This window comes from Diceros bicornis, chromosome 15, assembly GCF_020826845.1.
Source record: "Diceros bicornis minor isolate mBicDic1 chromosome 15, mDicBic1.mat.cur, whole genome shotgun sequence".
In the NCBI taxonomy this organism is placed as follows: Eukaryota; Metazoa; Chordata; class Mammalia; order Perissodactyla; family Rhinocerotidae; genus Diceros; species Diceros bicornis.
Window position 1 is genome coordinate 4,544,533 of NC_080754.1, and position 18,001 is coordinate 4,562,533.

An 18,001-nucleotide genomic window follows, 5' to 3' on the forward strand; every position below is an offset into this window, starting at 1 on the left:
TTCCAGCACAGCAATAGCAGAGGCCTGAAAGTGGGGACCGGCGCGATATTTTTGTCCATGAGGCCAGTGTGGCTGGAAAATAAAAGCAAGAGGGGGAGGGGGCAAGATCAGGAGGGAGGCAAAGCAGGAGTCAGATGGGGCATGGAAGCCAGAAAGAAGTTGAGCTCTGTTCTCAGTGCTCTGGGGATCTATAAGGTGCGAGGGGGGGAGTGTTGAGAAGAAGGGCATGATCCGATTTACTTTACCAAAGTTCGCCCCATCTGCTGTGTGGAGGGTGGGGCAGAGTAGATGCACTTGTAATGCAATTGGAACCATCAAAGAGTTGTGAGCAAGAAAATTGACATGTTTATTTTTTGTTTTGTTTCTAAGATCTCTCTGACTACGGTGTAGAGACAGGAGTATGGTGGACAGGGGTATATAGAAGGAGTCAGAGGGGAAGAACTTTTAGCAAATTCGGAAAGTGAGGTGAATTTGGAAATGGCGCTCAGACAGTGTCCTTGGATTGTAAGAAAAGAGACAACACTTACTGAGGAACTATTATGCTTATTTTTATACACATAACTTCATTTACTTGTGACTCAATTCCTTATATGAAAATTGAAACTCAGAGAGGTCAAATTTCCAAGTAACCAGCAAAAGTAAATAGCGAATCCAGGAAGCAAAGCCTGGTCTACGTGACAAAGGGCCCCAGTTTTTCCTGCTCCACTATGCTGTCCCCCGGTCAGAATTGAAAAGCAAAATATCTTTAACATTTTATTCTAAATAATAAAATAATATTCTGTAATATAAAATACATAATTTATTTAACTGTATTAATTGACATTTAGCTTGTTTCTATATTTTTGCTCCTATAAATAGAACTGTGATAAATATTTTCTTTGTTATTTTATCTCATATCTGATTACTTCCTTACCTGAATTCCTAAATTCCTAGCAGTGTCAAAGAATAGGATATTTTTAAAGCTCTGTAATATCAATTTATTTTCCAGAAAGTTTGTGCCATTTATATTCCCACTTAACCCAAACCAACATTAAATAATATTTTTTTATCTTTGCCAATTTGATAACCAAAATTTTAATTCTATTGTTTAATTCAGATTTCTTTTACTTACTAATGAGATTGGACTTTTTATTTCTTATATGTTTTTGAGCCTTTTTATTTTTCTTTTGTGAATTTTATGTTTATTTAATTGCCTGTTTTCCTATATGGTGTTAGTATTTTTTTCTTGGTGATCTGTAATAGCTTTTTATATAGGAAGACTATTAAGACTGTCTTTGTTAATTTTTGCAAATAACTTCCCAGAGTGTCTTTTACATTCAATTTTTAAATTTTTCTTGTAAAAATATCATCCATACAAGAGGGTATGCTCCAGTTATCTATTGCTGTATAACAAGCCATATCAAAATTTAGTAGCTCAAAACAACTCTTTTATTTTATCTCACAGTTTTATGGGTCTCAGCTGGGAGATTTTTTTGCCCTCATGGCTCACTCGCCTGGCAGACTGGCTGGTCTGAAGGGCTCCAAATGGCTTTACTTGTGGTTAGTGCCCTGGCAGGGCCAGAAGGAAGGCTGAGCTCAGCGGCATTGCCAGCTAGAGCACCCACGTGTGGCTGCTCTTGCACGTGGTCTCAGTGTAGCCAGACTTCTTACTTGGAGGCTCAGGACTCCAAAAGACAGTATTCCAGGGACAAGGCAGTGGCTTCGTGGCCTTTCATGACCCAGCCTCAGAGGTTCCTGGTGCAGCCTCCACCCTGCTCCACAGTCAAAGCTCTACCAAGCCCTCCCAGACTCAGTGGGAGGGAACACAGGAGGGTCAAAGAATTTGTGGCCATGTTTTCAAATCTCCATAGTGTATACAATGTTTTAAAGAATAAAGCAAACTCCCCTTCACCTTTTAATTTTGTTCATAATGTTTTATATGCAATGGTTTTTAAGTATTTATATAAATTTATCTTTTTTTCTTTGTGATTTCTTCCATTGCTTTGGAATTCTTTTTTTTTAAATTATTTTCAGAGTGTCTACAAAACCAGGGACATTATCAATTAATATCTTTGGAGAAATGACTTTATGGTCTTTAGATACTTTAAATTCTATGTGTTGTGGTTGCAGTCATTTAATTTAATTCTTGATCCTTTTCATCCTGAAATTTCCATCAGTGACACATTTGGAAATTCATCTAAAAATGCAGGTTGAGCCATACATTTAATTGTGCAGTTGCTGTGTGGAGGGGAAAAAAAAGATGTCCGACTAAATAGTTCTTCCTTAGTACTTTCCCACATTTCTGGCTCCTGCTTCCAAAATGAACTGAAATACAATGAGCTACATTTGGCCTGGGTAGCTAATAGTTCCCTTCAGGTCTTGTGATGGTGCTTGAATATTGAATAATTTCATTCATTTCATGAATGGTGACTGTAGCACTCTTTCTCACAGTGTTTTGAATGTCAAAGGAAAAAAAAAGTGTCATTACATAATAGCAACAAAAAAGTCATTTAATTAGTAATTATTTTAAAGACATTCTTCTGGCTCATACAGAGAAAAGAACCTTTTTAAAACATATATTGTAAACGTTCAATAAATGCTAAATGATGATGCTCGTCTCATGTTCTACAATGGCAATGGTGGTCTTTTCAGTTATTTTCTCTGCTTCCAATACTGCCTGTCAAAAACTGGTGTTGTCGTCGAGCAGGGCGTGGCGGTGTGAAAGCTGTGCTGAGAGCAGTAGATGGAATAGGACGTGTGACACACACACAATAGTGATCTCCAGCGCTTCCACTTATCTTGTGTATCTTTCTCCTGTTTTATTTTCACCGTATCCAGAAACAAATGAATTTTGAAAGAAGACATTGGAGAAACTCTCATTGTCTAATGCAGTTAATCACCATGAGGACAGGAGCTGTATCTGTTTTTTCCAACATTTTCCCGCCCACACAAAGCATTGTGCCTGCGCGCAGAGTGCTCAGTGAAGGTTTCTTAAGGAATGAATTGGGGAGAGGCTCAGAAGTATTTATCAGCCTGTTCCTGCTATCCAGTCTGAATCTGGAGAGAGTCTTTCCATGGAGGCAGCCTTGTCTGTGGAGTATCTCCTCCACATCTGTCTCTGTTACCTGCCAGTCATTCCACACCAGCAATGGGCTGGAAAAGTCAACCCTTGAGTCCATATACCATCGTTGAACTTTATTACTAGAGATAATTTGAGATCCCACTGTTTTCTGGAGACAAAATGTTCTCGAATCGCCTGTGGCTAAGCCAAACTTGGTTTATGTCTGAATATCCACAAGTTGAGCCCAAGTTCAGAATGCTGCTGCATCCACCCTGGGGGCCGAAGCACACGTTGGGAGGCTCCACAGGGAAGGCCACGTGTCCAAGCCCGGGCCCTGTGTTTTGGGGACACTTGTGTTGTGTAGACATCCAGCAGCTGGAAGACACTCAAGCACTTCTTCGTTCCGTCTTGAATACTGAACACAGATAAACTCTAGAGCTACACTCTCCAATACGGGAGCCACTAGCCACAAGTGGATACTTAAATTCAAATTAAGTAAAATTAAACAAAACTAAAAATTCAGTTCCTGAATCAGACTAGTCACATTTGAGGTACTCAATAGCCATATGTGGCCACTGCCTATCGTATTGAACAAATAGAGAAGATTTCCATTATTACAGAAAGTTTTTTTTTTTTTTTTTTTTTTTTTTTTTAATTTTATTTATTTTCTTCCCCCAAAGCCCCAGCAGATAGTTGCATGTCACAGCTGCACATCCTTATAGTTGCTGTATGTGGGACGCGGCCTCAGCATGGGTGGAGAAGCGGTGCGTCGGTGCGTCCCCGGGGTCCGAACCCAGGTCGCCAGCAGCGGAGCGCACGCACTTAACCGCTAAGCCACGGGGCCAGCCCTACAGAAAGTTTTATTGAAAAGTATTGCTCTAGAGTTTATCATTATATCACATTGCAGAAATTCTAAATTGGATACCCAATTCTGCACTTTTCCTAATCAACCAATCCTGGCTTTCAAATCTTTTTATTTATCTAAATGTCTGAGGTTGTTCCTATTTAAATCTTTTTTGAATAACAAATATAGATAATAAATAAATAAATCTCTGTGAAATAGAACAAAATAAAATAGAGAGTATCTATTTTCCAAAACACAGATTTAAATTTCTAAAATCCACTTTAAGTGGGGAGAAGTCCCATATGATTTGTAAAAAGTCTAAATTACAGATGATTTATAAAGTATATTCAACTAATTAAATTACACCAAAAGCTCAAACAAAAACCTAAAAGTCTTACCAAATTAAAACTCTATCAGACCTGATTTGATAACTAAGAATAATTTCTAACTCAAACACTATTGTATACAAATTGGATGGAAATGTGTTGCTGGAAGAGTTTACTTTTCTTAAATAAACCTAACTTTTCTCCCTGAGCTATTACTGCTGCATAAATTTGCTTCCTCCGTAGCAAGTGCCCAAATCCTTTCTAAATTGTCTCAAGTCTGCAGTAATGAGAATTAAATTAATGAGAACTTAGCAGGTAATATAACCATGAAAAGCAATAAAGATACACAATCAATTGTTTATTTCTCCAAAAACTATATATAGTATATGTGTAAAAATGAATAAGTGCATATTTGCATACATAGAAATGCAAAAAATTATTTTCTCTTCTAATCAGCATACAAGGATCTCTAAAATCTCCTAAATGTGCACGTACATTTTAATAAATAATAGCATTTTTCTTAGTGTTGTGTATTCCTATTACGTAATTTCTCCTGTGATCCCAAAACAATACACTTTGATAATATCTCAGCTTCTTCTTGTCTTTCCAATTGAGTCAAAGGATCCTCTTTTTTTCTACCTCAGAAGCTGTTCTGGACGGGGAGCAGCGTCTGGCGAACAGACAGAAACCAGCCCCAGGAGTGCCACAGGAGGGCACAAGGACTCTGGTCCTCGACTCCGCAGGCCGCGCGTGTCTCAATGTAAGTGCAAGAAGGCTGGAGGGCGCCGTGGCCCTGCCGCCGTGGTCCAGGGCGCGCCGGCTGTGGCGGTGGGCGCACAAGGCAGTGGGAGACACTCGGCTGCGCCTGCCTGCATGTCCTATCTCCCATCCCCATGTCCGCCGCGGCGAGAGCTTTGAGACCATCACCGCTCATGCCAGGTTCTAGAATCCCCGGGAGTAAAATACATGTGCAGAGTGTGATTCTAGCTGATTTTTAAGTCCAGGCATGTTGAATAGAGTCTTAAAATAATCATTTCCATAGGACCCGACGAGGTAGCCAAGTGTTCACCAGATGCTAGCAGCTAGATTTTGCAGAGGAAAAATGCTAACTTAAGCTTCTTTACATGATTCAGCAGAGGGTTTTAAGTAATAAAAGATCTGGAGATTTGTAAAGTAAATAATTCCATTGCAAATGGGAAAATTAAAATAATCTTATCATCTCCCAGTCATGTCCGTATGTGCTTTTCTACCCTCATCAAATTTCTCTTAACTGGGTCAGTTTTTTTTCTGGCTGGTATTTTATAGGTTTAAGTTATGAGTTGTAATGAAGAAATGATTCCTTTCAGATGACTGAAGCAACAGGTCCTAAATTTTCCTAAAGACACCCTGGGAAGTATGAAACAGGGTGTGATCTAACAAATATGATCTTATTCACATGACGTTGAAGACATCCACAGTGAGAAACAATAACAGTATGCCAGAATCTCTTTTATTCCTTAATTGATTTCTCAGTGGAAACAATCAAAATGTAAGGTACATCATTAACTTCTGAACCTTGACGGAAAACAAAAATACCATCCATTTCTGATGAGTAGACATTATCTCATAGTATCCACAGCCATCGTACACTTATTACTGTTGCCTGGTGTTAAGTGTGACTTTTGGACGCACAAATCAATATTGCCTTATATTTAATAGTACAATGGCTTTTTACAGTCTATTTAACTTTATTTAGTAATTTAAAGAATGAATAGTTAAGATTCCCCAGATTTTTGTGTTCTTGCTGGAGGTGCACTTGAACAAAAAGAACAGTGCAGTATCTAGCCCCATATTTAATGCCACTTGACAACACCCTGTCTAAAATGAATCCTTACAGAGTTTCTGGAGAAATGCAGATACGTCAATGATTTTCCTAAGATATCACATTTTTGCTACAGGTATCACTAATTATTTTGGCTGAATTCCGTCAAGGCCATATGTTAATCAAATGAAAAATTTGTAACGCTAAACCATTGAATAAAAAGTATGTGCTCATTTAAGCAACAGATTGTAGGACTCAAGCCGATCATGTATTTTGGAGAAGCTGATGAAGGAGGCATGACTCGGGTTACACTCTTAACGTCAAGGCAAGGCACTGGACATGATCCAGAGAAACTTTATAATTGTTGCAACCAACGACAGGCTCAGCTTCTGGATTTCTTGTAACAAATCTTGCTGCCAAGGGCATTGATGGACTCACTCAATAAAAAATTACAATAATAATGTTAAACTAAATCATAAAAATGCAGAAGGTGGGTATTACAGGGCAGAGGAGAGGAATTGCTTATAAAGTTATGGTGGAAATATCAAAAATACATTTTATTAGACTTTTAAAAAATTAAGCTTTGTTTTTTAACTAGGGTGCAAAAGCAATAAAATGTAAAGGTTACTCAATAAATTATTTCATTCAGTGGTCAACAGCAATGATTCAGCAAATGAAAATAAAAATTACATTTATTCAACATGGTCATCAATTCAGGCAGGCTCAAAGCTTATATGTGATAGTTTTCTTATAAAAATAACCAGCTGAAAGTCATTTTTAAGAAAGAATTTTGACTGAAAAAAGAATAAAGAACTTTTCACACTTATGTCTTTTTCTCAGTGAAAATGAACTTGGCTTATGCTTAATTTCACATAGTGTAAAACTATGTTATGTGGTTTTTAAGTTCTATGAAGGAATTCATTTGAAACAAATGTAGGAAATGACCAAAAGAATTGAATATGAAAGCCATGATAGGCTTACAATTCAGGAAATGGAAATAGATCAAGATAATTAATACTCTGGGCATCCTCCACAAGTAAAGAAGATAACTTTTTAAATTATTTTTGAATGATCTGGAATTTCCTTTCTGATCATCTTTTTACCTTCCAAAAAGATAGATTCCTGAATCACATATCATAGACATTTTGGTAGACAGATCCCATATTTTCCTCAACTTAAATAACATATGTTTCTAAGTGACAATTATCATAGAAACAAATTCCTTGTGCTCATTAAAATACCTACTGTGCCTTATACACAGGAAGCTCTAAATAATATGGGTCGAAATGAATTGTTCCCACTTTCTGTTCAGAGATGAATGTGTCTCTTGGATTCACACTAGAGAGGTGACATCTCACGCATAGAAATTAAAGAGCTACATCTGTAACCAAAAATAATCCATGGAAAACCTGCTGAGTTTATCCATATCTGTTTTACTAATCAAGCCCACTACGGAAGTGCTTTCTTGTGGTTGTGCTATATCTTGGAGATAAATAGAGTAGAGAACCACAGTTCAATTTGGAAGCTGTTTGAAACTTTGAAGAACATGGGGTTTTGTGTTATATGACAGCAATAAAGTCCAATCCTTGATGGTTGTAATTCTGATATATAAGTATATAAATATCCTGTATGTATAATTTTACTGCAGAATATTATAACAGTGGCCAAAAAGACCCTAACTATTCAATATGGAATTTACTTCTTAATGCCACTCTTTTCCTTCTTGGTTTTTTTTTTTTTTTCCTTTTTTATAATGAAAAATGTTTTTGGGGTGTTTTGGGTTTTTTTTAAGCCAGCTTGGTATGAACAACCTTTAGTTGAAGCAGATGGCTGGAAGTCAGAAGCGCCAGATTCTATCCTTGATTTTACCAACTTGGAATGTGGCCTTAGGCAAGTCATGAGAGTAAATCTACAATAAAAGGGGTAATAATGCCTTACATGTGTATGATGCTTTATGATCTAACAGAGCACTTGCACACACAATATCTTATTTAACCTTCCCACAGCCTCATAGGAGGAGTATGGCAGTTATTAACAACCTCCATTATAGAGAGTAGGAATCTGAGACCCAGAGAAACTAAATCTCTTGTTCACAGTCACATCGACGTCAAATGTCAGAGCCAGGAGCAGACATGTATGGTGATTCCTTCTCAGCTGGTCTCTGTCTTTCCTCTGCACCACACTACCGCCCTCTGGTGCCCCAGAGCGGGAACGACTAGAGCTGCTCTGTCCAATACGGTAGCCACCAGCCGCCTGGCTGATGGAGTGCTTGAAATGTGGCTAGTCCCAACTGAGGTGCAGTGAGGGTGTAAAATACACACCGGATTTCTAAGACTGAACGAAAAGAAGAATGTAAAATATCTCATTAATACTGTTTATATTGATTGTACATTACAGTTATATATTTTGGGTATCTTGAGTTAAAGTATATTGTTAAAATTAATTTCACCTGTTTCTTTTAACATTTTTCATGTGACTTTTTGTGTGTGTGTGTGAGGAAGATCAGCCCTGAGCTAACCTCTGTTGCTCATCCTCCTCTTTTTGCTGAGGAAGACTGGCCCTGGGCTAACATCCGTGCCCATCTTCCTCTACTTTATATGGGACTCCACCACAGCATGGCTTGACAAGCAGTGCGTCGGTGCGCGCCCGGGGTTCCCAACCTGTGAACCCCAGGCCGCCGCAGCGGAGCAGGCGCACTTAACCGCTGCACCACCCGGCCAGCCCTATTAATGTGACTTTTTTAGGGTTTCTTTTTACTTTTTTAACGCGAAGCCACATATGTGGCTCACTTTGTTTCTACTGGACAGTGCTGAACTAGAGGATTCCATAGTTGAGAGCCCACCGTATGGATTTCACAGTACAGGACTTGTTTATGCACCTGTGTTGATGTGGCCGAGACAAATTTCCAAAGACTCTGTCAAACATAGAACCATTTAGATTAGCAGCAATGATTCAATCATTCTCATACGTCTTCCACATGCAGGGGAAAATCAGACTTCATTAGTTGATATCTCAAATTACTCATTCATTAAAAGGGCTCATTTTATACTTGCTGAGTGCTTGAAAGGCTTAGAGTAAAGTACCATGGAAAGAACTATAAATTATATTTATGGCTCTGTAGTGCACCTCATTTTAAAATATGTTCCCATTAAACATTACGAGTGAATGAGACATTGGACTATTAGTTGATACAGGCAATATAAAATAATAATTATATATAAATTTATTATAAAATATAGTATAATTTATTCCCCCTACAACTCTTTAAGATATTTTATATATAATTTCTAAAGCAGTAGTTTATTCCTGTTTTGAAAAATCTAACTGAAAGTCCAGTTAGGACTCATATTTTAGGGAAAAAAAAAATATATATATATATAGTAAAAAAAATAGCCCAAATCACTGACAGCTAACGTCTATTCAGCATTTACTGTTTGGGCTCAAGCGGTATGCTAAGAGCTAAACCAAGATTATCTCATTCGGGGATTTGAAAATCAGCAACAGGAAGCAGAACTGAAGCTCTGGTTCATTCCTGCCTCTTGCTTCAATGCTGTTTGTGTAACCGTCACAACGGTATTAGAATACTGGGACTTGAGTCTATTTTATTCATTTCATCTCCATAAGTGTTTATCCAGCAAATACAGGACCAGGAACAGTTCCAGATGCTGAGGGAATGTTGGGCAGTAAGACCAGAGTCCGGCCCTCAGAGAGGAGCATGTTGGAGGCTTGTGAACGTGTTTTTGAAAAACACATACTTATAAACAAGTTTGTATGAAGGAGTTACTCTTCACTTTCTAAAGAGTTTCTTTATGTTACAATAGAAATCACTATAGCCCTGTTCCCCAGTGCATTAAAATTTACCTGTTGTTTATAAAGAAAAGTCTCGTGTAAAAAATAAAAAACCTATGTGGTATGAATTTCAGAGGTTTGCTTTCCTTTATGTATTATACCCACTTGGAGGAAAGTGGGCTGAAATTACCTTAAATCTTTTCTGGAAAAAGGAGGAATGAAAACAAACAAAAAGTGAACCTAAATCAAAATGGCACTGAAAATCACAAAATGGTGAAAACTAACAAGTTTTATAACTTTTTATACAATTCTGATAATAATAATAATGTTACCTAAATCATATGACATGTATCAGAATGGCACTGAAAATCAGGAAATAGGGAAAACCAAAAAGTTTTGTAACTTCTTATACAATAATGTTACTTTTTGTGTGTGTGTATGTGAGGAAGATCAGCCCTGAGCTAACATCCATGCCAATCCTCTTCTTTTTTGCTGAGGAAGACTGGCCCTGGGCTAACATCTGTGCACATCTTCCTCACTTTATATGGGACACCGCCACAGCATGGCCTGACAAGTGGTGCATCGGTGCGCACCCGGGATCCGAACCCAGGCCGCCAGCAGCGGAGCGCACGCACTTAACTGCTATGCCACAGGGTCGGCCCCCAATAATGTTACTTTTAAAGGTAGAAATTAAAAATTACGTATATAAGCTAATTATATATTAATTTTTTTAAAAAAGATTTCAAAATATAATAACTTGTTGACAATTTCTTAATGTTCATGCTTACCTAGAATAAAATAAAAAGAAAAATATTAACAATAGCCAGCTCTAGGTGGCAGAATTTTAGATATTTTTATGTCCTTATTTACACTTTGTAATAATTCCAGAATAAACATGAATTACTTTTATAATAAGTATATGGAAAAATAATTGTAATCAACTCCAAAACTGATTGCAAACGAGAAAGACAGAAACTCTCTGGGGGGAGTAAAATGCAAATCTTGTTCTCAATCACAAATTTAAAAATAATAATACATCTTATAGGTCCTTCTTTCCAGGCGGTCTTGTCTTCCTTTGATTCAAGATAAAGCAACCAGTGGACCATTCAACTTCTCTAGACAAGGAAGGTAAAAAGTGCGCTGGGTTTCCTAGCCTTTCTTGGGAAGCAGTTTGTGCTCCGCTGTGAACATGAGTGTGAAGAGCAAGGTTGTCGTGTGAGCTCTTAAAGCTCGGAGGTGTTGCTGGGGCAGCGAGAAAAGCAGAGCCTCGTGGGAAGTGCGCCTCTTCCGGAAACCTGCTAACAGAGGGGCCCTCAGTCGTTTCTAATAGCATCTGCTCAAAACTGGCCTTAGTCTTAGCCCTGAGAGGTGGAACATCATGTGGGAACATATCATGGAATCACGTCTTTGAGCTGGATAGGGTCTTAGTGAGTCTGAAGAGTGAATATAGAGCTGTTTGGGGCATCCCATTTAAAAGTTCATGGAGAAATATTTGGTCTGGTAACTTCTTTTATGAAAACGACCCTAAAATTTTACTACAAAGAAAACTCAGAAATGAGCTCCTTGTGTCATTTAGTCATTAAATCATAAATCCTCAGACTGTTAGAGCTGAAAGGGGCCTTCTGGATTAATCTCATCCAATAACAATATTTTGCCGATGAGAAAACTAAGGAGCTGAAACACTATTTCTCAAGAAAAGTGCAATTACTGAAAAATATCCCAACGAATCCAGGAATTGCTGGAAGTGTGCCTGGGAAGGGCTAGGCGTTTCAAATCCTACCGGAACTTTATGACTGGAATTTTGTTTGGTTGTGGGTGCTCCTGTGCAAGGAAGGACAGATGCTGGCGTGGACAAAGATGCCTATAGTATATGAAAAGCACGTTCACAGTGGATGCCTATAAAGTCAAAACAAGAAATATCACAAAGCCAGTGATTTCAGCCCAGATCGCTCACTCATGGCTCAGCCTCCTTTCTTCAGTGAGTCAAATAATTGAAAGGAGCTTTCTTTGCCACTTTTCAGACACAAATCGTTTATTATCATGAGAAATTGGCTACTTCCACAGTTGCTGATAGACCAGAGAAGAATGGGAAATTCACTCCTTGAGTTAAACAAGAAAGGAAGTTAAAATCTTCCTGATTTTGTGCATTTTTGAAAAATATACTTATATTAAAATTATATGTATTAAAAACATATTCCTCATCCCCCGAGTACACATACTATGCCTTATGGAGATTGTCCTGGAACAAGTAAATATTAAGGATCTTTTTCAAAGTTCAATGTCTGTCTAAGAAAAGGAAATAGTAACACTTGATTTTAAGGAAACTAGAGCAGCGCATGCATTTCTTAAAGGTAGACTTCTCCTTTCCATCTTTTATTTATTTATTTATTTATTTATTTATTTTTTCCCCCAAAGCCCCAGTAGATCGTTATATGTCATAGCTTCACATCCTTCTAGTTGCTGTATATGGGATGTGGCCTCATCATGGCCGGAGAAGCGGTGCGTCGGTGCCCGGCCGGGATCCGAACCCCGGGCCGCCAGCAGCGGAGCGCGAGCACTTAACCGCTAAGACACCGGGCTGGCCCAGCGCGTGCATTTCTATTGTTGTCTATAAAATAGGAATAAAAGTAGAGCCTCCCAAAGTTGTTTAAGGTTTAAGTCAATAATAATAGATGTAAATGCTTAGTGCAGTGCTTGGTGCGTGGTTTACACTCAATAAGTGTCAGACACTGTTATTGGTAGTAATAGTGTTATTACTTATGATATGGTAACTCCTCCACAGACACCCTTCCCCTTAATCAAACCAGCTCTTGGGATTCCCCACACTGTTTCGTGGCCCCAGGCCCTTGCACAGGCTGATCCTCTTTCCAAACATCTCTTCCCTACTTCTTCTCTTGGGACCTCCCACCCATCCCCCACCCCGAGTTCACTTCTGAAGCTTCCTCCTGTTTTGTCTTCCCTAATCCCTGTGCCTGACCTCGGTTCACTCGCCCCTTTCCGGGTGCCCTGCACACACACCTCTCCTACTAATTGAGAGCATGACTTTTTTTACCTGATCCTCCCTCACTTTCAACACACGCTGGGCTGAAAACACATTGCACTCAGGGTTTGTATCCCTATAGACACGTCTATTGAAGTGAATAAACCAACTCCTGTATAAAGAAATAAGCGGGGTTTTTTTTCTTCGTGAGTAGGTATCAGGCTAGAATGTGCACCTAGTGGTCTGAGATTGAAGGGGAGAAGGATATGGTAGGAAAAGCTGGGGGACACAGTTGGCAGCTCTGCCACAGCCCAACCCTGTGTCTTCACTGAGTCATTTAATCTCTCTGGACTCAGTTTCCGTCTCAGCAAAATGAGCCAGTCGGGCAAAATATTCTGTGAGGACCCGCCCTGTGCCAACATTTGTATGATGCTAAACATCGGCTCCTCTCAGAGGTTCTCAGACTTCAGCAGACATCAAAGTTACCAGGACGGCTTGTTAAACCTGAATCCTCATCAGCAGGTGTGAGATGGGGCCCAAGAATTTGCATCTTTAACAAGGTCCCAGGTGATGCTGAGGCTGCTGGTGGGGGAACCACACCCTGGGAACCACTGATTAATCTTCTTAACACAGGATCCTGGCACTGTCCTGTTGTCACCTGGCCGAGAACACTCTTAATATGCAAATTCATAGTAGGATGGAGGCAGGTAAACCCAGGCTTCTGTGAGGCTGCCGTCAGGAGGGCTGGGCACCTGTGGGTGGATCCCAAGAGCAGCCACAGAAGGCAGACTTTGCTAACTGCAACAGTTTTGTTAAAGGCCGGCCTTGTGGGTAAGGCACAGCCTGGGTTCACAACACTGCAGGGCACAGAAAACAAATTCCAGCTTCTGATCCTTCTGTTAAAACCCCCTGCAGCTGAAGTCACAGTGGATCACAATGGCCATCTAGTGACAACTTTGAGTTACTGCATCTAGAGACCACAGAGGGAAAAGATGCTTTCATTTGGAAACTGCTTTTTTTTTTTTTTTTTTTTTACAAAACTGTGTTCAAGATGAGAACTCCTGAGAAGAAGCTCTAAAGTACTCTGGTCTTATCTACACTTGTATCTTGGTGCTGCAGAAATAAACACTGGTCTAATACTTTATATATGTTCAGTCATTCACTGGGAGCCCAGGAGATAGAGACAATTATTATCCCTGTTTTACAGACAGGACCTATGACACAGATGTACAAAGAAATTAAGACACTGCCTGAGGTTGCACGGCCAGTCAAGTGGTGGAGCTGCGACTGAATCTAGACAGCTTCCAGAGAGAGGTTACTCTAGCCAACCCACCTGTATCAGCAATTTCAAATCGTTACTGAAACAACTGGTACCTGTCAATGGTTATCACTTCCCGGATATGGGTCTGAAAAATTTTATGAAATACATACTGAAGCAATGAATTTTTTCTGATTCCTCCAAACGAAATCAGCTCATGTGCAGTCATTAAGGAAACGTTTCTACCTACACGAAGCCACTGTTATGCAACAAAAAGAACACCAACTTGCTCTGCAACCTTGGACAAGTTGCTTAACCTCTCTGGGCTCCACTTTCTTCATCTATATAACAGAAAAAGTAAAAATGTAGTGTACATGGTTTGGAGTTCTTTAAAGCCAGATTAAATTTTAGAGTAACTGCTCAAGTTATCCAGTGCATGTGATCCCAAGAGCAAACAGGCAGATGAGGGGCAGTAACCATCTCAGTTCTCAAATTGTCCTGAACATGGGAAAGGAGCCAGGACAGCAGACTTGACCTCCGGTGCTATCGTCCAGAAGTGCTGGCAGGGAATAACAACGCTCCTGGAGTTTACAGAGGAGAAAAGCGCTCACCCAGGGAGACCTCTGTTTCACTGTGCACTGGGCCTGTGCACCCTGCCTCTTCACTTCAGCGGAACATTAACTATCAGCTCGAGATGTGTCCTCTTGAGAAAGAAATGTTACAGTGGGAATGGGGAAGAAATGTGTTTGGTTGGTGAGCCAGTGGCTCTTTGGTGGGAACCAGAGTCTTGATCTTCCAGGCAGCTATGACGCACTGGGCCTGACCTCGAGGATTCGGGGACAGTGCCATCACATCACCCGTGCGTGACTGATAAGAGCAGGGAAACACTTTTGGGGTACGAAGACTTAGCCAAAATCACAAGTAAAACTCAGGCGTAGAGCCAAAACTAAGTAAACAGTAGTTTTAAAATGGACACAGAAATTATTTGACTTATATGCAGAGAAAATTGAAGGGACACCAAATTCTGAGGAAATATCGTTTCATTGTCAGGTCCCCACTTTTAGAGAGAATGTCTCCTTTTCCACATTTAACTCGTCTGATAATACTACTACTTAGCTGTGATCATGTTTACAGATAAAGAAGAAAGGAAATCCTAATGCACATCAACGCTGCAAGGACAGGGCCTTTCTGTCTTCTCTATTGCTGTTTCCCGGCAATTAGGACTGTACCTACACTCAGCACTCAGCAGATCTTTGTTGAATGAATGAATTAAAAAAGCTTGAATAAATCACTAAATCGAAGGAAAAAATAGAAAGTAGAAAGGAATCTTTTTTTTCATTTGTTTTTATACAAAAAGCCCTGTTGTCAGGTGAAATCTAATAAAAATTACAGGAGAAATCTTTGTCTCTGGGGCACAGCTGTTGTCTCATTCGCTGTTTCCGGTGGCGCGGGCGAGTTCTGATTGCCCTCCATGCTCATGTCGTCCGTTGACACTGAGCACTAACAGATCTTTGTCTTGGGGTCCACCAGCTCATGTGGTCTGCATTCCTCATTCATTCTTCATACTCTTTGTTGAGGGGGGCAAAACCCACCTGAAGAGTTAAACAAAAAAACTGAATAATTGGCTGCGCCAAAACTTGATTCCTTTTGACTAGCCACTCAATTCTAAGATCCTCAGATCCATGTCTGAGATTCCAGTTTGCCTTAAGCTCACATCCGTTTATTCCCCCACACCAGTCCTGAGCTCCTGCACAGCGGCCCCTTTTTTTCCATTGCCATTATCCTCTCTGGCCACAGCTATTGAGTAGCTGTGGATGGAAATGAGTAAATAGAGAAAAATAAGAAATGATGGGAAACATCCTCTGAGGAAAGTATTTGATGGGAAAACAGGAGCCTCACTTCTCCAGCACAGGCTGGCCTGGAATCTAGTCTGGATTTCAGAGGCTGTAATCACTCAGCCCTGAGTCGATCAGCATGAATCTGTCCTTGTATGCAATGTTCTTTGAGATCCTTGAATCTAAGACCTTTTAGGAATGTGTATAAGTCATTCTAAAGTGAGAAAATGAATAGGATACATTCTAGTAGAAAGCCAAAGATAGATAATAAAATAAATCTTTCCCGTATCCCTTTTTGGTGATATTACACTTTAAAAATAGGTATGGGGAGGGGCCCAAGGGAAGAATTTCAGTTAGGCTAATCTACTTACAAGGATTTCTTCCAGGATACAAGAGCCTTTGGCAAACATTGGTTGGCACATTCTTCCTAAAAGGTAAAAACCTTTTTTTTTCTTTGGCTGGTTTTAAATGACACTTAAGAGTGTCAGGCAAACCTTCCAAACATGGCCAAAAGCAGGTTAATCCAAATCACACAACATCCACAGCCAGCTCAGAATCAACAAAAAAAGCAGGCCTAAGTATTTCAGGATGCTCACTGTGAGACATAATTCCATGATATGTACGGCTCCATAAACCGGCCAGAGCTACTCTCGAGTATTATGGAGCACTCCTTGCAGTGGGGCAGTTACTTATCCTCGATGCTATAACACGCACCCAGGTGAGTCATAACCTATCCTGTAGGACCACGGTTCTCAGTCTTCAGTGGGCCAAAGAGTGAGCTGGAGCAAGCCTGCAGAAAATGCAGATTTCTGGCCCCTCTCCAAGCCTGTCTAGTCAGACTGTGGGGGGGAGATCGGGGACAAGGAAGGCCAGAGAGGAAGAGCAGATGGTCTGCACACCACACACTGAGAGTCACTGCTCTGGAGTCTGGAGTGAGCTCCCTGAGGTCAGGACTCCCCGTGCGGCTCTTCCTTCCCTGCACCTGCACTGAGACTGGACCCTGGTGGATACTCACTGAATGTTTAATGAGTGCAAAGCCGTTGGCGTTTTTGGATGCCAGGCACTGTTCTAAGCCCTCTACACATATTAACTCATTTAATCCTCACAATGAAGAACTATTATCAGCCTTGACACTTGCTGGGCACTCTGCCTGCACACTGTCCACGGTGTCATATGGCTGGCTCCTCTGTTACATTCAGCTGCCACCTCCTCAGGAAGACCCTCTCGACTGCTACCTAAAGGAACATCGGTCCCACTCCTGTCCCATCACAAGACCCTGTTCCCTTTCACTATAGCGCTTGCCTCTATCTAAAGTGACCTGGTCTGGTTTACTGTCTGGCTCCCTCCACTAAAATGTAAGCTCCGTGAGAAAAGGAATCTTGTAGATCTTGTCTGTCACTGTCTCTCCAAGGCCTGATCACAGTAAACACCACGGAAATATTTGTTAAATGAGTCCATTTAACAAATGCATAATAAATGCGAAGTGGAGGGGTTCTGTTTGCTATATAATTTCTTAGTTCTCTCAGAGCTTCCAAAATTTTTTGTGATAAGTGTGAAAAGCAAAAGAAAGATTTCTAACCAAAAAATGTCCTCAAAATGATTTCCTAATCTACCCTGTCCCAAGTCATAGCATGGACATGAGGAAAAAGGAGAACTCAGTAAGGGTTAAACTGGGAGATCTGGATATATTTTTCACTCTATGGCTTCAATATTTTGTTTGAAACGAACTCTTAGGACATCAGACACACCCACGTTCAAACATAAGTAAAAATCACATTCTAAGATCAGATGTACATGATTTTTAGATTAACTAATGTTTTCATTAGCCACAGAGTGACTCTGCTTTACTTGTTCAGAAGGCTGTATCTACATGACACCAAAGAGTTAGTTAAACCAATGAAACTCAAGCCATGGTTTCAATAGTCAAAGAATGGATAAACCAATTCACTCCAAATGGTGAAGGTGTCAGAATCATTGATCATTTTACCCTGTGCCAGCAAAATCAAAGTCAGTCAGGTTCTGACTTTGATTCTGACTCAGGAGAAAGGAAGAAACTCTTTTTAAATGGGTTTCTCATACGGTATGGCTCAAAACCACAGTTCCTGTTAAAGGGGCCACCTGCTAGTTG

General features: G+C 40.0%; 1 protein-coding gene across 1 annotated transcript in view; it reads left to right on the plus strand.

Annotated features, from left to right (window-relative positions):
- COL8A1 (collagen type VIII alpha 1 chain) overlaps positions 1 to 18,001 on the plus strand; it is a 135,739-nt gene that overhangs the window by 80,558 nt on the left and 37,180 nt on the right. The window contains 1 exon segment of the mRNA XM_058555673.1: positions 4,855 to 4,970. The gene's annotated coding sequence lies outside the window, so the exon portion shown is untranslated.